The sequence below is a fragment of the Pseudophryne corroboree genome, chromosome 8 (assembly GCF_028390025.1).
Source record: "Pseudophryne corroboree isolate aPseCor3 chromosome 8, aPseCor3.hap2, whole genome shotgun sequence".
Lineage (NCBI taxonomy): Eukaryota > Metazoa > Chordata > Amphibia > Anura > Myobatrachidae > Pseudophryne > Pseudophryne corroboree.
The window spans coordinates 381,241,119-381,265,958 of NC_086451.1; the positions used below are offsets into that span (position 1 = coordinate 381,241,119).

Genomic DNA, 24,840 nt, shown 5'->3' on the forward strand with positions numbered 1-24,840 from the left:
AGTCAATTGCTTGGTGGAAGTAGTAAAAGTGGGCTTACGACTTCCCCTCTGGGATGACCATCGACTCCCAGCAGCAACAACAGCAGCGCCAGCAGCAGTAGGCGTTACACGCAAGGATGCATCGGAGGAATCCCAGGCAGGAGAGGACTCGTCAGAATTGCCAGTGACATGGCCTGCAGGACTATTGGCATTCCTGGGGAAGGAGGAAATTGACACTGAGGGAGTTGGTGGGGTGGTTTGCGTGAGCTTGGTTACAAGAGGAAGGGATTTACTGGTCAGTGGACTGCTTCCGCTGTCGCCCAAAGTTTTTGAACTTGTCACTGACTTATTATGAATGCGCTGCAGGTGACGTATAAGGGAGGATGTTCCGAGGTGGTTAACGTCCTTACCCCTACTTATTACAGCTTGACAAAGGCAACACACGGCTTGACAAATGTTGTCCGCATTTCTGGTGAAATACTTCCACACCGAAGAGCTGATTTTTTTGGTATTTTCACCAGGCATGTCAACGGCCATATTCCTCCCACGGACAACAGGTGTCTCCCCGGGTGCCTGACTTAAACAAACCACCTCACCATCAGAATCCTCCTTGTCAATTTCCTCCCCAGCGCCAGCAACACCCATATCCTCCTCATCCTGGTGTACTTCAACACTGACATCTTCAATCTGACTATCAGGAACTGGACAGCGGGTGCTCCTTCCAGCACTTGCAGGGGGCGTACAAATGGTGGAAGGCGCATGCTCTTCACGTCCAGTGTTGGGAAGGTCAGGCATCGCAACCGACACAATTGGACTCTCCTTGTGGATTTGGGATTTCGAAGAACGCACAGTTCTTTGCGGTGCTTTTGCCAGCTTGAGTCTTTTCATTTTTCTAGCGAGAGGCTGAGTGCTTCCATCCTCATGTGAAGCTGAACCACTAGCCATGAACATAGGCCAGGGCCTCAGCCGTTCCTTGCCACTCCGTGTGGTAAATGGCATATTGGCAAGTTTACGCTTCTCCTCCGACAATTTTATTTTAGATTTTGGAGTCCTTTTTTTACTGATATTTGGTGTTTTGGATTTTACATGCTCTGTACTATGACATTGGGCATCGGCCTTGGCAGACGACGTTGCTGGCATTTCATCGTCTCGGCCATGACTAGTGGCAGCAGCTTCAGCACGAGGTGGAAGTGGATCTTGATCTTTCCCTAATTTTGGAACCACAACATTTTTGTTCTCCATATTTTAATAGGCACAACTAAAAGGCACCTCAGGTAAACAATGGAGATGGATGGATACTAGTATACTTATGGATGGACCAGCGACTGCCGACACAGAGGTAGCTACAGCCGTGGACTACCGTACTATGTCTGCTGCTAATATAGACTGGATGATAATGAGATGAAATCAATATATATATATATATATATATATATATATATAATATCACTAGTACTGCAGCCGGACAGGTATATATATTTATTATGTAATGACTGATGACGGACCTGCTGGACACTGTCAGCTCAGCAGCACCGCAGACTGCTACAGTAAGCTACTATAGTAGTATGTATCAAGAAGAAAGAGAAAAAAAAAACCACGGGTAGGTAGTATACAATTATGGATGGACCAGCGACTGCCGACACAGAGGTAGCTACAGCCGTGGACTACCGTACTGTGTCTGCTGCTAATATAGACTGGATGATAATGAGATGAAATTAATATATATATATATATAATATCACTAGTACTGCAGCCGGACAGGTATATATATTTATTATGTAATGACTGATGACGGACCTGCTGGACACTGTCAGCTCAGCAGCACCGCAGACTGCTACAGTAAGCTACTATAGTAGTATGTATCAAGAAGAAAGAGAAAACAAAAAACCACGGGTAGGTGGTATACAATTATGGATGGACCAGCGACTGCCGACACAGAGGTAGCTACAGCCGTGGACTACCGTATTGTGTCTGCTGCTAATATAGACTGGATGATAATGAGATGAAATTAATATATATATATATATATATATATATATATATAATATCACTAGTACTGCAGCCGGACAGGTATATATATTTATTATGTAATGACTGATGACGGACCTGCTGGACACTGTCAGCTCAGCAGCACCGCAGACTGCTACAGTAAGCTACTATAGTAGTATGTATCAAGAAGAAAGAGAAAAAAAAAAACCACGGGTAGGTGGTATACAATTATGGATGGACCAGCGACTGCCGACACAGAGGTAGCTACAGCCGTGGACTACCGTACTGTGTTTGCTGCTAATATAGACTGGATGATAATGAGATGAAATTAATATATATATATATATATAATATCACTAGTACTGCAGCCGGACAGGTATATATATTTATTATGTAATGACTGATGACGGACCTGCTGGACACTGTCAGCTCATCAGCACCGCAGACTGCTACAGTAAGCTACTATAGTAGTATGTATCAAGAAGAAAGAGAAAACAAAAAACCACGGGTAGGTGGTATACAATTATGGATGGACCAGCGACTGCCGACACAGAGGTAGCTACAGCCGTGGACTACCGTACTGTGTCTGCTGCTAATATAGACTGGATGATAATGAGATGAAATTAATATATATATATATATATAATATCACTAGTACTGCAGCCCGACAGGTATATATATTTATTATGTAATGACTGATGACGGACCTGCTGGACACTGTCAGCTCAGCAGCACCGCAGACTGCTACAGTAAGCTACTATAGTAGTATGTATCAAGAAGAAAGAAAAAAAAAAAAACACGGGTAGGTGCGGTATACATATACAATTATATATATATTATATACAATTATATATATATATATATATATATATATATATATATATATATATATATTAAACTGGTGGTGATTAATTAAACTGGTGGTCAGGTCACTGGTCACACTATCAGCAACTTGCAAGTAGTACTCCTAAGCAGACAATCACAATATATACTGGTGGTCAGTGTGGTCACAATGGCAGTGTGGCACTCTGGCAGCAGAGTGCCAGCAAAAGTGTGCACTGTACGTTAAAATATGTACTCCTGCTCTCAGACTCTAACTGCTCCCCACTGTCAGTGTCTCCCCCACAAGTCAGATATACAGTCACACTATCTATCACTTCAGCAAGTAGTAGTACTCCTCCTAATGCTCCCCAAAATTACTAAAGTAAATAATACTGTGTCTCTCTCTACTCTAGTCTCACTCTCTATAAACGGAGAGGACGCCAGCCACGTCCTCTCCCTATCAATCTCAATGCACGTGTGAAAATGGCGGCGACGCGCGGCTCCTTATATAGAATCCGAGTCTCGCAATAGTATCCGAGCCTCGCGAGAATCCGACAGCGGGATGATGACGTTCGGGCGCGCTCGGGTTAACCGAGCAAGGCGGGAAGATCCGAGTCGCTCGGACCCGTGTAAAAAAACCTGAAGTTCGGGCGGGTTCGGATTCCGAGGAACCGAACCCGCTCATCTCTAATAAACAGCAAACAGAAGGGAATGGCCTTATTAAGTTACAACATGGTCCCTTTTGCCTTCTAACAATTGCAGAACCTGATGGTAAATGTTTAATCGTCATTGCCATTCTTCACTCTTAAATCATCACATTAGTCTCCATAGAGAATAGAAAACATTTAATAAGCATGATAATCAGACACTGAAACTGTGGATTAAGTTAACATGACTTGAACACTGCCTTGGATCCTAATTATTATACAGTATACAGTCTAAAAAGTCTTATATATTATAATACACTGCAATTAATTAAACAATAAATACAGCTGTTAAATTAATTTAACCCTTAAAAGGATGACTCAATGCAAAATACAATGCTTGGGTGTGATTTCTATTGGCAGATGTCTACAAGTTAGTAGGAGTGTAGCGCAATGGGAACAATGAGATTAGTCTGCATGTTGATTTCAAATCAGAGTAGGCTTTATTGAAGATAACAGGTTTACAGGTAATAGAAGTAAAACATCAATCATTATAATAAGTTATCAATCTTTATTGGTCCAAGTATTGTACAGCCATACAGCACTGTGATGCACCAACAACACAGTGACAAGCTTGGACACATGCATTCCCTTTTAAAGAGCCAAATAAACAACATGCACCTGCAGCCTAAAAAGCCTGACCTTTAAGTTTGATGGCTTAGACCACAGGTTCTCAAACTCGGTCCTCAGGACCCCACACAGTGCATGTTTTGCAGGTCTCCTCACAGAATCTCAAGTGACATAATTAACTCCACCTGTGGACCTTTTAAAATGTGTCAGGGAGTAATTAATACACCTGTGCACCTGCTGGGTTACCTGCAAAACATGCACTGTGTGGGGTCCTGAGGACCGAGTTTGAGAACCCCTGGCTTAGACATGTGATGCTATTGTGGCTGATGAGTGGTGCACAATAACAGTTAAGAAACAGTTTGTAGGATTTAACCATTTAACTTATTGTCACCAATTCCATTGTGTTACTAAATGAGTGCTGGTTTTTACCAGTGACCACCACAAGGAGGCAATGGACTTTGCTGTCAGTCACCCACAGGTTCCACCTCCAGTCACAAGGAAAGGAGTTGGGATAGGTAGCACAGATTCCTGGTCAGAATACATGCCAGTAGTCAGGGTCATGAGCATACAGCGATTCCTGAATGAAGATTCTGTCAGTACCAAACTATCAGTAAAGTCAGCAAACACACAGCATACACAAAGATGGTTAGGAACAAGCCAGATTAGTAATTGTTAATTAGACAAGAACTTTAAAGCAATACAGAAAACCTGTTAGATTGTAATAATCTGCACGTTCAAATCCAGCATCCGATGAAGTTTGGGGAGCTGAGGTGCGGCGCTATGTACAGGCTACCAATGAGGGATTGGCACTTGAGCAGGTAGAAAGAGAGGCTGGGCACCGGGAAGTGAGGACTTCAAAAAAGATAATGCTGTTGCATATTTATTGGTCCCAGTAAAGGCCTGATTCAGAAGTGGGTGCATTTGAGAAAACATACATTAAGAGCGATAATCGTTAATTTGCACGTGCGGAGAACAGTCAATGGTGTACCCATTTGCATATTACATCACTATTACTTGAGGTGGCTTCTTCAATCCATTGCCCAGTTCAGGGTGTCTTTTCAAAAACAGAAGGTGTCATGGGCGTGTTATGGGAGTGTCATGGGAGTGTTTCAGCATGCATGATGTGTTCTCATTCGCAGCATCACAGCCTCAGAGGCAACAAAAGTTACAGGGGAGACTCTACGCCAGGCAGTGGCTGCTCGAGGAGTGTATGATGAAACCGATGTGCATCGATGGTGGAGAGATTGGATCTACCAGCGCACATGAGCACTGATCGGATGAGAAGGGGGCGTCACAGAGTCTGTCGCACAGAAGTAAACAAGAGGAACTCAAACTGTCATTTACATATTTTCGCACTTGAGAATCTTTGAGTAATCGCAGCCGCATATAAACTGCCTACACCTCAATCCTTCATTCCTAATGACACCTTATGCAAAAGAACAAGGTATGTCACTTCTGGTGCTGTGTGAATGTGAATATAAACTGTATTGCAGTTGGACAATCGCAATATTACAAATCACCAAAATGATCTCAATAATAAACTTGCAGACTATGGACCATATCCAAAATAACCCTGCACTTTGGCTGCAAGATTAGCTACCAGCTGAAATTGTTCTGAGTACTTAAGACACACCAGGGCTCGAGCATTAAGAAATATTAGCACATTGTACAGAAGCTGCGCAGCAGGCAGCAACCACAAGCCTTGTTTTACAATTGCTGCTTGCGTTAATACTCGATATAAAGATAATATATTCAAATAACATACGTCCCTTGTAGAAAAGCCTTAGAGAGCCCTCATTTTTCTGGAGCCTGACAAAACAGAGCGGAAAAAGTAATTTATACAGTAAGGAAAGGAAGACTTTTTAACAAGAGGTTTTAAAAGGACAATTTATATACAAACAAGTATTTAATGGGTCACATAATTAATTCTATGTAGAGACTATAAATCCCATTAAACATGTTACTGTCATTAAATCACTTGGTCCCTACGTGGGACCGAAAATCATGTCACTGTCATAAGATAATGTTGTTCATAGATGGGATTGACGACCATTTTTCCCATTAAACATGGCACTATAATGGAATAATTCTGTTCTTACAAAAGACCGACCTTTTACCCCTTATTCACAAAGTTATTAAAGAGGTTGTCTAGCAAAACATTCTTAATTCTGACACCCACCTCTGGGTATGGCTAGTAGTGTGCGGGAAAGCAGCAGCATAACAATATACAGAAGGATGCTCGGTTATAGCTGCCTAGTGTACAGTATTCTGCATAGTAAACTAAATCAAAATACCCTATTTATCTTGCCTAAATTTTAATAACAGTAATTCGTTTACAGCTACCCAATAAGATACATACTAAGAATTCCCAAGTCTTTTTGTACTACACAACCAATCTAATACAATTAGCTCACAGCTCGTAGTTCATTTGAGCTGCGCTACAAACACTTAGGCATAATAACTTAAAAACAGTATGTAGAAAAATGTTTTCACAGAAGTTTTGGTAGCAGAAAACAAAGCAAATTACAATAAATAAACCTAACTTCACAATTAAAGTCCCCTGGATCATATCTAGTACGATTTTCGTGAACTGTTCAGTTGTCCCACTTGCAGACTGCAAATTCCTGCAGGCAGGGTGAGGGGGGTGTAGTTGTGAGGTTCCGCTCACCTACTGATCTGCCATACTTACCTACTCTCCCGGAAGGTGCGGGGCACTTCTGACTTTTCAGGTAGTCTGCCACTTCCCTGGAAAAGTGGGTGTGTTTTCTGCATCCCAACCACTTCCTAGTGAAGTGGACAGGATCAGGAAATAATACAGGGATTCCTGGGATTTTAGCCTCGGCCATTCCTCTCAGATCCACAATTTGCATCTTCTTGCTTTTGCTATAATGGTGGCGTGGCCCAATCATGTGAGAGCTTGGCAGGGGCAGATCCAGAAGAAAATGAAAGGGGGGGCACCATGATAGGGGAACGGTAATAGTTATATTTACATGCACCTAAGGCATGCGTGCTCCCAGATAAGGGGTGTGGTATCAAAGGGAGCGTGGCCTCACAGAATACGCCATGAGGTAATGATTGGCTGTAGGAGCGCATCCTGGTTTATTGCCAATGTTTCACCCTGATGAATAGGCTGATTGGGCCTTGAAATGTTGGACACCGGTTCCATTAGTTATGGGAGCCTGGAAGGCCCCCCAGCACAAAATAATTATTATAGTTTTTAGTTGGTGGTGGCAGGTGCAGCATACCTTGTTTTGGGCACTGCAGTGAGACTCAGACTGCAGGACACGAACTGCCCATCTTTGATTAGCAGAAGCAGCCAGCTGGATCTCCAACAAGCAGCCTGAGACATCTACAGGACAGCCCTGTCACAATCACACGGGCCGCCTTCTCAAAGCTGAGCTGAGTTTGACTGCACCTAGCATGGTGGTAAAGGAAGTGGAGGAGGAAGTGCTGGGAAACTGTGTGGTGCAGTGAGGGCTAATGAAGCCTTCTGCGTCGTCATAAGTAACAGTCTTACTCGATGCTGGCATTTGAACCCCGCGCCTGGGTTGGACTCTGGCCGGCTGGCAGTGGGGGAGGTAGGTTGCGGTGTGAGCAGGGGGCAACTCCAGCTTCCCCATTGGATACCTCAAGGACTTGCTGTTAGAGCCGCGGCAGGTCCTAGTGCCTGCTGGCTCTGTTATCAAATCTGACTGACGGAAAAAGCAGTAGCGCTGCCGCTGTTCTCCTTTTGAAAAAAAAAAAAGTCAGAAACGACAGGGGGGCACGGGCCCAAGTGCCCTCCCCCTGGATCCGCCTATGGAGCTTGGCTCCACTCCCCCAGTGGCCAATTGCATTCCCTCTCTGGGTCTGCTCTGCATTACTAAAAACAGCTAAAATCAAGGTAATTTGGGTATGTAATTGTTTAAACTGCATTAGTAAAATCAATAACATTACTTTCCAGTCATTTCCAGTCAATTTTCACCACCTCACAGCTCACAGTATTGTTCACCAATCTAGGCCAAAAGCTGGCTGACTAAAATAATGACAATGGTCTTCTTTTTATCTTGGGAAAGAACTGCTGCCACTGGTGCATGGCTTACTTTAACACAAACAACACCCTAATCATTAACATCCTCATTAGTGTCAGACACACAACTTTCCTTCTGATACTGTTGCACTTCCACAGTAGCATCCTCGATTTCTAGGTCACCATCTTTACTTGTACTACTCATCCCCTCATTTGCAGAGGGTGCAGAAATGGTGGAAGAGGGCTTCTCTATGAGTACAGTGTTAGGCACTAATACTGGGTTGCTGCTCCTGCTCTTCTATCGACTGATCCATATCGACTTCAACTCACAGTGCTCCTAGTAATGGCACCCAAATCACGAGTGAGGGACTTTATGCAATCCAAACCATGTGAAGTCTGACACAAAGAATAAGTTTTGGCTCATTTAAGAGTCTGACGGGAAAACCCTAACCAGGACTCTGATCTACTTGTAATGTGGAAGTTCAGGTGGTTTTGGTTTTTAGGAAACTGAACATGCTCATCTCTAATATACAGTACACTTCATTTTCTCCAGGAGTAACAAAGGCACAGGGATGTGGCTTTACAGTGTCATTAGAGGGGTGGTCTTCTGTATGCCGGCGGTCGGGCTCCCGGCACTCAGTATACCGGCGCCGGGAGCCCGACAGCCGGCATACCGACACTTATTTTCCCTCGTGGGGGTCCACGACCCCCATAGAGGGAGAATAAAATAGTGTGGCGCGCGTAGCGCGCCACCGTGCCCGTAGCGTGGCGAGCGCAGCGAGCCCGCAAGGGGCTCATTTGCGCTCGCCACGCTGTCGGTAAGCCGGCGGTCGGGCTCCCGGCGGTCGGGCTCCCGGCGCCGGGATGCTGGTCGCCGGGAGCCCGACCGCCGGCCAGCCGTAGTGAACCCTCATTAGAGAACACTTCAACTAATAATAGACCAGAAATATAAATAGAAACCTATTCACAACTAGTCCATTGATGGCAGGGGTAGCAAGGGGATGGTACTAATTACCATGGCCTCTTTGAGGATCCACGAGCCAGCTGCTGAGCGTATGGTATCCAGAAGTCATATTTTACATTGTTTTTTTGGGGGGAGGAGGGGCATCCAAGCCTTTACAATTCTGGTCAAAGGATGCTCCGGCACTGCAGCAGCGATAGTGCTAGCCAAATGCAGAGGCCATCAGGAAGCGACAGTACCTCCCCCTGCACCATGGGCTACGGCATTGCTTACACATCCTTTGTTATAGCCCTGGATTGATGCACATGTGTCAAATTCAAGGAATCATGCTTAAAGAAGGTAAAGTTGTTCATGTTTATTGAAATGTTCTTTTCCACAACCTATACCAGAAATTAAGCTTTTACACAGTATAACTGTTTCATAAGGATTTTGGGCCTGAGCCTGAGTCGGACGCAAGTGGAAATGTGGACTGTTCTCCTGCCTGCACCGCATTAAGATTTTAACAGTTGCACATGCGCGGGATCAGGCATATCTGTACGGAGATCATTGGTGCGTGGTTAAATTGATCACACTTTCTGTGAAATGGGTGTTTCAGGGTGTAGTGATAAAGCCCATTTCATATCGGGCTGGGCATATTAACAATGGTATTGGTAACAGTATGTGTTATGATCCCCTGTATATATCTTCAAAAATTGTATCAGCTAACCAATGACTTGTATGTGTATGCTATAGGAATTTCTCAGGCTGGAATGTTTACATTTATGCAAGAACTAATTAAGCTGCAATGGATGTGGCTGATAGACTTATTTCCAGTAGAACCAGACCTAATGTCCTGTGTCAAATTTGCATGCCAAAGAAACATGAAGGGAGGGAATACTGCACAGAAAATATTAGATATAGAAAATTGATTTTCTAAAACCAAAATCAAATAATTGCAAGAAAACTCTGTTTTCAAATTCTGATATTATTTGGTGGTGCACCCCGAGTCAGTATGAGAACATAAACAATAGGGAGAGAAGAAGACTCTTTTTTGGGCGCACTCTTAACTTTAAATGAATACAGAAATTAGTCAGAATAAATTAAAATACAAGTTTTAATAATTCAACAAAATTAAGATCAGTGGTTCATAAAGAGGATAATGGTGGTCAAACAATTAACAAGATATACAAAATAGCCCAGTGTGCTGATACTCAATGAGAACTGGGTTCCAGCTGAGGGAAGGAAATTCTAAACGTTATGTGTTTGACGGTACGTTCTATTAATAAGCCAGTCACTGTTATGCATTCCCCTGTCGAGATATATAAGTAATACAGTCTGGATACTGGTTGTACTTATAGATAATGTAAATATCTCTCTCTTGTATTCAGTCAAAGAAGAGGGGGGGAGGGGGGGGGGAGAAGAAAGGTGGAAATTGAAGAGCAGTGTGAATCTTCTGTCAGTGTTAGACACTGTGTAGGCTCAAACAATGAGCTCTACTACACTGAGTATTCCTCAATGGTCACCCACTTGAGTACTGACCCAGCCCAACACTGATTAGCTTCCGAGATCGGACGGCTTCGGGCTTTTCCAGTGTGGTATGATAGTAGAGAGAATGACCAATAATTCAAAGCTCTGGAATCACTGATGAGAGTTCACGAATTTACAAAGTTATTCAGGACAGATACCAGGGATAGAGGAAGCCAGGTGGATCTGCTGCCAATGTTAGACAGGGACGTGGCCCTGAATCAATGGTGAGAGTCCACGAAAATAAAGAGAGGAAGGAAATAAGTGGACAGTAATATCAGTCTGATAGGCTAGTGATAATTAAATCACAAATATTCTAATTTTGGAAATAGTAGAATGAGCTATAACATCTATTCCATAATTGGCTGGAATTGCCTGGATAGAGGATGTTTGAGATAAAGAAACAGAGACAAAAAGAAGAGATAACAGTGTAACTGCTGTAAAAAAGTATCCACTGCAAATTGTTAGTACTTTAAAGAGACATAAGTAAATAGCAGTGAGATTGTAACTGAATTGCAACTAGAAAGAATAACAGTGTAACTGCTACAGAGGTATCCACTACAGGTTGTTACTACTCCAAAGAGACATGAATAAATAGCAGTGAGGCTGTAACTAAGTTGCAGTGGTGTGTCCTGACTGGAGAAGATCTATTCAGGTTTTAGATTAAATCACTGCCAATATCATCATACATGTACAAGGAGTAATAGTAATGAAATATTATAATAAAGTCAATAAATATTGCTGATATTGATGTAACTGATGAGGCAGGAAAGAACCTATTGGCTCGAAGTCTGTCAGGATAATCTTGTGAAAAAGTGCAAAAGCGATAGTAATAAATGCTCACATAGGCAAATGAAGACAAATATTCAGCCATTGCGGGCCAACAACTTCCGATATACACTATACAACCAAATTAATGTATGAAGGTGAAAAAGAGAGTTGATATTACCCGCGCCAAGTGTAGGGGTAGATTATTCCCTTCTATAATATTATGAACCGTCTCCTCTCATATAGGTGCTCTCAGCCTGGTAAAGCCCCTGACATCTCGATTGGTGAGGAAGTTCAGGAGCCGCCGGTCTGATGGTGCCCTGGCGGGTGCAAGCAGCCGTCAGCTGTTTCAGTCAGTTCCGATATGTGAGAGTCAGGAGAGACGGAGAGCACAGGCAGCACAGGGAGTTCAGGAGTGATCAAGCCCGGCGAACGGGTGAAACGCGTCTTCCGACATCACCCTCTTCTTTCTGGCTGACCGGAACTACGGACGTTCTCTAGCATCTGCCTGTGCTCTCCGTCTCTCCTGACTCTCACATATCGGCACTGACTGAAGCAGCTGACGGCTGCTTGTACCCGCCAGGGCACCATCAGACCGGCGGCTCCTGAACTTCCTCACCAATCGAGATGTCAGGGGCTTTACCAGGCTGACAGCACCTATATGAGAGGAGACGGTTCATAATATTATAGAAGGGGATAATCTACCCCTACACTTGGCGCGGGTAATATCAACTCTCTTTTTCACGTTCATACATTAATTTGGTTGTATAGTGTATATCGGAAGTTGTTGGCCCGCAGTGGCTGAATATTTGTCTTCATTTGCCTATGTGAGCATTTATTACTATCGCTTTTGCACTTTTTCACAAGATTATCCTGACAGACTTCGAGCCAATAGGTTCTTTCCTGCCTCATCAGTTACATCAATATCAGCAATATTTATTGACTTTATTATAATATTTCATTACTATTACTCCTTGTACATGTATGATGATATTGGCAGTGATTTAATCTAAAACCTGAATAGATCTTCTCCAGTCAGGACACACCACTGCAACTTAGTTACAGCCTCACTGCTATTTATTCATGTCTCTTTGGAGTAGTAACAACCTGTAGTGGATACCTCTGTAGCAGTTACACTGTTATTCTTTCTAGTTGCAATTCAGTTACAATCTCACTGCTATTTACTTATGTCTCTTTAAAGTACTAACAATTTGCAGTGGATACTTTTTTACAGCAGTTACACTGTTATCTTTTCTTTTTGTCTCTGTTTCTTTATCTCAAACATCCTCTATCCAGGCAATTCCAGCCAATTATGGAATAGATGTTATAGCTCATTCTACTATTTCCAAAATTAGAATATTTGTGATTTAATTATCACTAGCCTATCAGACTGATATTACTGTCCACTTATTTCCTTCCTCTCTTTATTTCGTGGACTCTCACCATTGATTCAGGGCCACGTCCCTGTCTAACATTGGCAGCAGATCCACCTGGCTTCCTCTATCCCTGGTATCTGTCCTAAATAACTTTGTAAATTCGTGAACTCTCATCAGTGATTCCAGAGCTTCGAATTATTGGTCATTCTCTCTACTATCATACCACACTGGAAAAGCCCGAAGCCGTCCGATCTCAGAAGCTAATCAGTGTTGGGCTGGGTCAGTACTCAAGTGGGTGACCATTGAGGAATACTCAGTGTAGTAGAGCTCATTGTTTGAGCCTACACAGTGTCTAACACTGACAGAAGATTCACACTGCTCTTCAATTTCCACCTTTCTTCTCCCCCCCCCCCCTCCCCCCCTCTTCTTTGACTGGATACAAGAGAGAGATATTTACATTATCTATAAGTACAACCAGTATCCAGACTGTATTACTTATATATGTCGACAGGGGAATGCATAACAGTGACTGGCTTATTAATAGAACGTACCGTCAAACACATAACGTTTAGAATTTCCTTTTCTCAGCCGGAACCCAGTTCTCATTGAGTATCAGCACACTGTGCTATTTTGAATATCTTGTTAATTGTGTGACCACCATTATCCTCTTTATGGACCACTGATCTTCTTAATTTTGTTGAATTATTAAAACTTGTATTTTAATTTATTCTGACTAATTTCTATATTCATTTAAAGTTAAGAGTGCGCCCAAAAAAGAGTCTTCTTCTCTCCCTATTGTTTATGCCAAAGAAACATGCCAGTGTATTGTATAAGTGGTGTGACTAGCAGGGGGTTGAATGGAAAATAGAAATCACACTTGTAGGTGAATTTGAAATCTAAGCCTGTGTTCAGATGGATCTTCTATAACAAACATGAGGTGGGTGCAAGACTATGACCCTCATTCCGAGTTGTTTGCTCGCTAGCTACTTTTAGCAGAAATGCAAACACAAAGCCGCCGCCCTCTGGGAGTGTATCTTAGCATAGCAGAATTACTAACGAAAGATTAGCAATTCTGCTATTAAGTATTTCCTTGCAGTTTCTGAGTAGCTCCAGACCTACTCCTAGATTGCGATCACCTCAGTCCGTTTAGTTCCTGGTTTGACGTCACAAACACGCCCAGCGTCCGATCAGCCACTCCTCCGTTTCTCCAGCCACTCCTGCGTTTTTAGCTGGCACGCCTGCGTTTTTTAGCATACTCCCTGAAAACGGCCAGTTTCCGCCCAGAAACACCCACTTCCTGTCAATCACACTACGATCAGCAGAGCGATTGAAAAGCTTAGTTCGCCCGTGAGTAAAATAGCATAGTTTTGTGTAAAATTGCTTAGCGCGTGCGCCCTGCTGTGCAAACGCATGCGCAGAACTGCCGGATTTTAGCCTATTAGCAATAAAAATAGCAGCGAGCGAACAACTCGGAATGACCACCCATATACTAATGATGACAGCTGTGGATGTAGACAGAAAAAACAGTGGACGGGTAGGCTTCCACATGAGAATGCAGAGATCTTCAGCATATACAGGCAGATTCTCACAGTAATATGAGGATGTATGTAGTCTCTACTAAATCACATGGGATGATATGAGTGCCTCTGTGTGAAATGAAGAGGCACCCACATTATCCCATGTGATTTAGTGGCTAACGCTAATCTTTGTAATCCTTGCTCACTTGGTGGTCATCATTTTGATACATCTATAGACTTGTTTATTTGCTATTGCACACAAGCTTAAGTTGCGATGCTCCCTTGATATGCTAATAAGTTTGAATCTGCCTGGTGGACTCCTAGTTTGACATACCTCTTTGATAAATCAGATTTGTTTTCATTCTGTACCATTAGTAAAATATACCCCTGATGAAGTCTCGTGGGTTGATGAAACGTGTAGGGTAAGGACAGTGACGTGCGGTGAGGTCAATGGCTGGGGAGGCACTGGCTTCTCAAGTACATCCCCAGTCGCACAAGAACACAAACCTCAGCTCACTTTTTAGGGAAAACAAATACATTAGAATGCACGGGGTGGGGGGGGGGGGTCTGGTACTGCAGGAAATGTGTATATACAGTACTATGATTACAAGACAGATTGCAAAGAACCCAGAGAGCAGCCAGGCCTGGGTCCATAACTACTGGCATTCTGAGCGAGATCTGTTGAAGCACCCCCTCTCCCCCCAATGTGCGCAATGAAGGCGCGCGCACTCCTAGGAAAGTGGGACTAGCCTCGTAATTATATATTATCAAATTTTAAATATATATTCCGTATAATCATCACCTCCTACAGTCTTATACATAGTACTTTAGCAGACCCCTGGGGAGGTTAGGGTTAGGCATCAACGGGAAGGATTAGGCTGCGGAGAGGGAGGGTTAGGTTTAGGTACCGCCGCAGGGATGTTAGCGTTAGGCTGCGGAGAGGGAGGGTTAGGTACCGTCACAGGGAGGTTAGTGTGCAGGGAGGTTAGGGTTAGGCTGCTGGTTGGGAGGGTTATGTTTAGGTAAGGCCACATGGAGGTTAGGAACTATAGGGAGAGGTTAGGGTTAGGCTGTGGGAAGGGAAGTTAGGGGAGAACACCCTCATCTCACCCCTCTCTGCATTGTAAACTTCAGGATCCCAGCGTCTGTCTTCTGATCGCTGGGATCCCAAGCGCTGGCATCTCATACTGAATCCCTCACTACAAGTGGACCAAACAAAAAAAAGCTAAATGCTATACTGTACAATCTCTTCTAATCTCCCACCACCAATTTGGGGCCCCCAGCCCTCCCTACCTGCTGCTTCTCCGTGGTCCCTGCAGAGCCCAGAGCTCACGGGCTCTTGGATACCAGTGCTGTGCTCAGGGCATAGGTGTAGTAGCTGCGTTCCATCAGTGCTGTAACTAGGCATTTTAGCTCTGTGTGCAAGAAACGGCATTGGCGCCCCCCCTTCCCATGCAAGATAGGGGCAGTGCGCGCCGTAGTCGCGTGAAAAATGTATAGGGGCGTGGCTTCATGGGGAAGGGGCATGGCCACAAAATAATACCAATTCATACTACGGTGCACAGTAGTCTCCATTATTCAAATTACGCTGCACAGTTGCGCCACTACACCAGGTAGAGCCCCTTTTACACATTACGGCAGACAGTCCCCCTTTTTATACATTACGGCAGACGGCATCCCATTTTTACACATTACGGCAGACAGCGTCCCCTTTTTACACATTACGGCAGACAGCATCCCCCTTTTTACACATTACGGCAGACTGCATCCCCCTTTTTACACATTACGGCAGACAGTCCCCCTTTTTACACATTACGGCAGCCAGTCCCCCTTTTTACACATTACAGCAGAGAGCGTCCCCTTGTTACACATTATGGCAGACAGCGTCCCCCTTGTTACACATTACGGCAGATAGCGTCCCCCTTGTTACACATTTCGGCAGTAATATATGACATGATGAGCGGTACCACAGGCAGACCCAGGCTGTTCAGAGCGCAGGAGCAGCTCACTTTTTAGCCCCACCCCCCATCCCCTCTCCGGCATCACTGACACCAAGATAAGGCTGCAAATATGAAGTCTGGGGATCCGGGTATCAACAAATGGAAGTACCTGATCTGTGGCGGTGGGCCCTCTCCAGAGATCACATGGAAGAACAGTCTGGGCTGGAGCAGGCAGCGCTGGGACCCGTGCAGAAACCACCACCAGGAGATTGCAGCAGGCATTGGGGTTTCTGCCTGTGAGAGAGCGGAGGAGGAGAGCGCCGGCCGCCGCACAATTTCCTCCCTGGGTCTGGGCTTACCACCGCCGCCGCCGTGCAGATTAGCTGCTGCTGCACGGCGACACTCAGCTCTGCCTCCTCCCCGGTTCTTCGACCTCTAAATCACCGGGTGCGGGGAGGTGATGGCGGGTGCTGGCGGGAGAGGAAGAGAGGGGAGCTCTGAGTCCCTTCCTTGTCCTGCCACTGCATATTGATGATTGGGCCAGCGGATCCAGCACTGGATCCGCTGTCCAATCAAATGTGCCTCGCTAGCAGGGGTGTGCTTTCCCTGCCAGCGAGGCACTTACATAAGTGCCGCTTTCATTGTATTTTGTAATGGGCTATTTCAGCCCAGCACTTGGCCCCGCCCCCGGCATTATCCCCCGTTCCCACTGTCTACACGCTGTCTCGGGAGGCACTTGATATCAGTGCCTCCCAATCTAGTTTAATACAGAATATGTGTCATATGTATCTTTTTGTATTATTTTAATCATTAATGAATGACAGGGGAGGCACTGCCTCCCCTGCCTCCCCTGACTGCACGTCCCTGGGTAAGGAAGCTGTAGGATCCCTTATGAGGAGTATCAATTGAAAGCTATCACTCCTGAAATAGGGGCAAAAAAACATTGACCTCAGGAGTGGAATGCCTGAAAAAAACTAATTATCACAAATGTATATTACAGTATATAAAAAGTGCTCTGATATTGTGTGAATTTGTAACTTTTAATATATTTTTTTTTATATTTTTACATTATTTGTGTGGCCATAGGCCTGATTACTGTACATTGGGTGTTGGTAAATGATATAGAGGTTCAGGTTCAGAAGAACTCATAGTAAAATCTTAAGATTTAAAGATAATAGACAATTATTTAAGAATAATCAATATCGAAAGTTGCTCCCAACGGAGTAAAATACTCAGTTTTCACTATTAATAATAAACTGAACACTCCAATCTTGTATTTTTCTTGTAAAAAAAATAATAATAATAATATATATATATATATATATATATATAAAGAAAAAGGTTGCAGGTGCACAATTCAAACATTACCAATTTATTAATAATAATAATTGCAATAAAATTTAGCATTTTAAGCGAGGTTCTTCGCATAGTTATGGCCATAAGTAACGGCTTGCCCACCGCGTCCAGGTGACCTCATTAGTCGGGCAAGTCCCTAACATTTTGGGGGGTACAAATCTAGGGTGCGGGACCCCCCAAAATGAAGCAGCTGAGTGTCCCCAGGGCAACACAAAAGTGAAAAAATATATAGTGAAAAAGTGAAAATAGGTTAGTGAGAGAGGCTGCTGAAAACAGCAGGGGTAAATTAGTGAGAGGTAATGAAGGGGGAGATAAAGTAGTGAGAGGTAAAGTAGTGAAAAGTGAAGGTAGGAAATGAATTACATTGAAACAAAACACACGATAGGGATGAAAGTAAATATGAAAATAAGTGTTAATATGTGTTGCTCCTGAGGCAAAACAGCCACAACAGTCCAGGGGGACCCACACCCCGGAAATGCACCCCCCATCTGATAATCCAATATACATTTGTGCAGGACTCACCTTGCTCTGCATGCAGTCTAAGAAATGTCCCTTCCCCTGTATATATATATATATATATATATACACTGCTCACAAAAATAAAGGGAACACTAAAATAACATCCTAGATCTGAATGAATGAAATATTCTTATTAAATACTTTGTTCTTTACATAGTTGAATGTGCTGACAACAAAATCACACAAAAATTATCAATGGAAATCAAATTTATTAACCCATGGAGGTCTGGATTTGAAGTCACACTCAAAATTAAAGTGGAAAAACACACTACAGTCTGATCCAACTTTGATGTAATGTCCTTAAAACAAGTCAAAATGAGGCTCAGTAGTGTGTGTGGCCTCCACGTGCCTGTATGACCTCCCTAGAACGCCTGGGCATGCTCCTGATGAGGTGGCGGATGGTCTCCTGAGGGATCTCCTCCCAGACCTGGACTAAAGCATCCGCCAACTCCTGGACAGTCTGTGGTGCATGGCTGGAGCGAGACATGATGTCCCAGATGTGCTCAATTGAATTCAGGTCTGGGGAATGGGCGGGCCAGTCCATAGCATCAATGCCTTCGTCTTGCAGGAACTGCTGACACACTCCAGCCACATGAGGTCTAGCAATTGTCTTGCATTAGGAGGAACCCAGGGCCAACCGCACCAGCATATGGTCTCACAAGGGGTCTGAGGATCTCATCTCAGTACCTAATGGCAGTCAGGCTACCTCTGGCGAGCACATGGAGGGCTGTGCGGCCCCCCAAAGAAATGCCACCCCACACCATTACTGACCCACTGCCAAACCGGTCATGCTGGAGGATGTTGCAGGCAGCAGAACATTCTCCTTGGCGTCTCCAGACTCTGTCACGTCTGTCACATGTGCACTGAGCACACTGAGAACCTGCTTTCATCTGTGAAGAGCACAGGGCGCCAGTGGCGAATTTGCCAATCTTGGTGTTCTCTGGCAAATGCCAAACGTCCTGCACGGTGTTGGGCTGTAAGCACAACCCCCACCTGTGGACGTCAGGCCCTCATACCACCCTCATGGAGTCTGTTTCTGATCGTTTGAGTAGACACATGCAAATTTGTGGCTTGCTGGAGGTCATTTTGCAGGGCTCTGGCAGTGCTCCTCCTGTTCCTCCTTGCACAAAGGCGGAGGTAGCGGTCCTGCTGCTGGGTTGCTGCCCTCCTACGGCCTCCTCCACGTCTCCTGATGTACTGGCCTGTCTCCTGGTAGCGCCTCCATGCTCTGGACACTACGCTGACAGACACAGCAAACCTTCTTGCCACAGTTCGCACTGATGTGCCATACTGGATGAGTGCACTACCTGAGCCACTTGTGTGGGTTGTAGACTCCGTCTCATGCTACCGTTAGAGTGAAAGCACCGCCAGCTTTCAAAAGTGACCAAAACATCAGCCAGAAAGCATAGGAGCTGAGAAGTGGTCTGTGGTCACCACCTGCAGAACAACTCCTTTATTGGGGGTGTCTTGCTAATTGCCTATAATTCCCACCTGTTGTCTATTCCATTTGCACAACAGCATGTGAAATTGATTGTCAATCAGTGTTGCTTCCTAAGTGGACAGCTTGATTTCACAGAAGTGTGATTGACTTGGAGTTACATTGTGTTGTTTAAGTGTTCCCTTTATTTTTTTGAGCAGTATATATATAAATATATGCAGAGGTCCGACACTCCATTACCAGTTTAACTAGACCCGGTGCCTCCACAATTTACCTTACTTACAACCATCAGTCGGTGTGGCACTCAGGGCACATAAACTCAGGCAAACTCCATCTCAATGTTCATAACGTTTCCGTTTATAAAACTGTCCTCATGATGTAACAAATGAACACATACCTTAATATACCCATCACCTTCACCCTATGGGCCGGCGTCTCCCCACCGGGTCAGCTGCGTATGATGTCATTGCGCACCCGTCACCGTGCGTTGACGTCACTCCGTTTCTCCGGGCCACGCACACCATGTGTCCCGTCACCAAGCAACATTATAAACAATAGGCTGCATCAAAAATGTAAACATACACTTGTAGACTTTACACCAACGGCTTCAGCACAGTAATTACAGATACAAACATTTACGCTCACTCAGAGTAAACATATTATAGTATTAAGTCCCTAGAATTGTCACCTTAATTATATTATATACTTAATCTCCAAGCCCTGGAAACATAATTCTAACATGTACATAATGCATATAATAACATTTAAGGGGTATCGATATGGTGACCAAATCTTGATGAAGTATGCAATGCTGCTTAAAAAATGCTACAAAGTCCTGATGAAAATGTTTTATAACAAACATTGAAACATTGAAACGTCGATCTATACAGACAGTGTTCTGTCGTTTCTTCATGTGGAGCCGTGAGTGCCGCCAATTGTGCAATTGTGTTTGGGGGCTGCTATAGGCACCTATGGAGGGCAGCGGCCATCATATGGTTTACATTGATTACAAGAAGGAGTGCCGCTGACTGCTATACTATATATATATATATATATATATATATATATATACATACACACACACACACACATATATATATTTGACTTTAATTGTAGTGTGTATGTATATATATATATATATATATATATATATAGTAAAAAAAACTTTGATTGTATTATTTAAATTACTAGCTAACATGACAATATCCTGTAAACAAATTTTTATATATATTTTTTTCTAACAGTAATGTTTCAGAGAGACGTCACGCCATCTGGTCTTCCCTGGCAGATGGAAAGCATATCTGAACTCTACTGTTCTTAAATCTAAACATGTTACTATTTTCAACAATCGCTATATTTTCCTACTGATTGGATCCAACCCTTACTGCAGATGATTTAGGTATTGAATTGTTTTGTAAAATACTAGTATTATTATTATTATTATTATTATTATTATTTAACACTTTTCATTTTAAAAGTTATAAAGAAATAATATAAACATTCTGTCGTTTTTTTCTCTCCACCACCTCACTTCATAGAGAATAAGCAGTAGCTGACAGAAATGGTCAATGTGGGCTGCTCTACACTTCAGCCTTTGCTTACATCCTGTTTACCGTGCACAGTCAGTGAATATGGAGACTGAAGAGGCTTCGGACATTATACAACATGGAATAATTCCACATGGAAGTAGGAAGCATACATTTATAAACCTGGTATTTTTGTTTGATGATTTCTCTTTTTGGATCATAGTAATAGGCATCAAAAACTACAGTAAGTAAGAATTAATAATGATATTTTAAAAGAAATCAACAAATGTAAGTTAGGGTGCCATCAAGCAATCCCTAGTATCATTCCTGACTCACTTTCCCAGATTCCATTTAAGAATGCCTATAATCAGGCATACATGAAAAGTTCAATCTGAATTCTTCATGCATATTATGTCAGTGATATATCTTAGAGGTCTATTTATCATTAAATATCTGCGGGATACCCAAACACAGACATTTTTTTTTTTGGGGGGGGGGGATATGGGGGGCCCACAAATATTAAGGCTTCCCAGATGTAATATTTTTTTTAGCAGCTATCTCTGATAACTGCCACGGTTTCACCATCTTTATCCACAAATGCAACCATAATAGGTTTCTATGGGAGCTGCTGTGCTGCCGGATTTACTATGTTTTACATTAGGCAACTTGGCTCTGATAGGGTAGCTCAATCGCCAGATGGCATTTTCCTTTTGGATGGAACTGAAGACGTGTCGTATGGCTGCGCAGATCCGCACATGATCGGTGATCGCGCCTCTGGAAGGCCAGGACACATTCAGTACAGGGCGCTCTCTCCTACCCCCACCCACACACACAAACACACACACACACACACACACACGCTTCCTCCCCTTACTCAAGACTGTCTATGGTTACACCTACAAAACAAAACATACCACATCTTTGATACTTCATATGCAAACAAAAACACAAAATGGTATAAACTAGAGATGAGTGAATTTGGTTTCCTAGAAGGCATAAACACTCAACATTGCAAGTAAATCTGAGTCGTGACTCAGGACTCCTGACTTGGTGTTCCTGCCAGACATGCATACAAAAACAAAGCAAAATGTCATCTTCCCAGCATTAGAGGAAGAGTTTGTGGGACTGTGGGCTTTGTATGGGACTTAGGGCTCTGAGGCACTGAAAAAAATGCAGAGGACACACAACAGTTATCAAAGAGAGTGAGTGCGGGACTGTGGGCTTTGTGAGGCACTTTGTTGTGTGCTCAAGCACTGTGTAAAAAGCAAAAGCAGTACTAGTTCTGTGGCTGCTGCCAGTCATGATAGTACTTTAACATCTACTAAAGGTGGTCCAGGGGACACAAAGTTTAAGAAAGGGCAACTGAAATCTAAACAATATTTCACAATGTTAAAGAAAACATTACCTCTAAAAGGAAAATTTACTGCTGAAAAATATAAAATTGGCAACATGCCATACACCACACACAGTAACAAGGAAAAGCTCAGGCCACGGGCTTTGCTTGTGAGTGGTGGTATTGCTAGTGCTACTGCTGTTTCATGCTCTAGAAGACTGCCATTTGCACCATCCAGGGCCAAACACAGCCAGGCATCTTATTCTGTAACCTCATACAATGATATAACACCTTCTCACTCAGAGTCTAGTAGTGGTGTAACCTTTAAAACAGACAAATCATTGCTCAAAAAAAGAACACTAAGGCTGAAGAACAATCTGTGTGTTTATAAATCCCTGAGGAGAATCTAGCGGTGGCCACGTTAGCTATGTGTGAGTCTGATATTTCTGACACTGTGCTCATAGAGAAGCTTCCTTTTATTTCTGCACACTCTGCAAATGTGGAGATGAGCAGTACAAGAAAACATGGTGACATAGAAATTGAGGATGCTAGTGTTGAAGCAGCAAGAAGAGGGGGATATTTGCATATCTGACACTAATGAGAATGTTGATGATGATGATGATGATGATGATGTTTATGTGTAATCAGCCACCAGTGGCAGCAGTTCTTGCCTGTAACAAGAAGAAGGCCTTTGTCATGCCTGGGAATAAGACCAAAAAAAAAACACTTATAGTGTGTTTCATTATTTTTACCCAAATTCTAATAACATTTGTGAAGTCATCTGTACCATTTGTGAGGTCAAAGTTAGTAGAGGTGGGGACATTAATCATTTAGGCACCTCCTCCCTATTATGTCATTTGCAGTGACTTCATGCAAGTTATTTCTCAAATCTGAAAAAATGTGTAAAATAATAACAAGTAGTCCAGTATCAGCCACCAGCAGTTTGGACCAGCACATGCAATCTCCACCGCCAACACCCACACCATCAACCTATTCATTAATGATTGGAGGTAGGACTTCCAAAAAATTGGTTTGTGGGAGCCAAACAAATCAAGCACTTAAGCCCCAAAAGTGCAGCTGAAGTGCTTGTTTTTTTTTAAATGTGCATGTCCTTTTTAATATACAACATAAGATGGGTAGGAGGGCCCAAGAACAGTCCCATATTGCATCACTTGTGGACTAGATTTAGGAGAAAAAAACATGGTAGTATAGGTTAGGACGCCTGTTCATTTGGACGCTACAGTGTCTAGTATATGGAGTGGCTAGTTATAAAGTGGCATCTTATACTCAATAGCAGTGTTATACTGTACTTGAGTGTCATTAGTTAGTTACATCTTTAACTGATATCGATTGCGAATTGACTCCTCCTCTCACTTTCTCATCAACAGGTTAGGACGCCAGTGCTTTTGTACACTACAATGCCTAGTATATGAATTGGCTAGTTGTAAAGTGGCATCTTAGAATCAATAGTAACGTTATACCTGCGAAAAACCGAAGGAAAACTGAAGGCAAACAAACAACAAACCAACATTGCTACAGAAGGACTGCGTTACAACCACAAAGCTCAGATTTATGACCTCTCCTCACCGTGACCTCTCCTCACCGTTGCAATGAGAACTCGAGGACCAGGCTTACCACCCTTAATGTTTTCTTACCATGTGTGTTACTTTTCTCTCTTCCACCCCACTCTGTGCTATTCCTGTAATATGTACTTCCACTGTCTGCACACCCTGCCAGTGTGACCTATATGGTGGCCTCAGATGGTTCCTCCTCTGGCAGGATGTTCTTCATCTGGATCTTTACATACATGGTATATCATACTCTTACTACTACTACTACTACTACTACTACTACACAAGTGTCAGTTTTCCCATGTATGCATTGGGCCCTTGTATGGCTCACCTTCCACAGTGTAACCTCCATAGAGCGCTCAACATGGCTGCCTCATCTGGTACGCTTGTGGATGGGATGAAAAATACATGGAGCTGTGGTTTTGTTGGGACCCTACTCTGAGCATTAAGACATTACAATCACCCCATTTTGTGTCATCTCTCCTGTGGGTAGACTATTCTACCCAGGGTAATCCTCCACAGTGCGCCGAAGATGGCTGCGTCAGCTGGTACCTTATGAGAGTGGAATACACAACCCGCGAAGTTATTACCCAAAATGCCTACACCAATGCTGCATTACACTTACTGTGTGCTCAAGGTTTTCTTTTATGTCTGTGTGACTTGCCTATTGCTGTATTACTTAAATATTCTGTATTATGTGCATTGTTTTTGATGTCTGTAAAGTGCCTTGAGTCCTTTTGGAGAAAAAGCGCTATCTAAATAAAATTATTATTATTATTATTATTATTATTATTATTATTTTCTCTGACGTCCTAGTGGATGCTGGGAACTTCGTAAGGACCATGGGGAATAGCGGCTCCGCAGGAGACTGGGCACAAAAGTAAAGCTTTAGGACTACCTGGTGTGCACTGGCTCCTCCCCCTATGACCCTCCTCCAAGCCTCAGTTAGATTTTTGTGC

The 24,840-nt window shown here is 43.3% G+C and overlaps 1 long non-coding RNA gene and 2 pseudogenes across 1 annotated transcript; 2 read left to right on the top strand and 1 right to left on the bottom strand.

Moving 5' to 3' along the window:
* Nucleotides 1–5,241: 5,241 nt before the first annotated feature.
* Nucleotides 5,242–24,628, top strand: LOC134947834 (uncharacterized). Its single transcript, XR_010182807.1, has 4 exons — nt 5,242–5,508; nt 20,696–20,850; nt 20,990–21,221; nt 23,699–24,628. It is a non-coding gene; the product is annotated as an uncharacterized LOC134947834 (long non-coding RNA).
* On the bottom strand, nt 10,504–10,622 carry LOC134952062 (5S ribosomal RNA; annotated as a pseudogene).
* Nucleotides 12,891–13,009, top strand: LOC134949979 (5S ribosomal RNA; annotated as a pseudogene).
* Nucleotides 24,629–24,840: the final 212 nt, after the last annotated feature.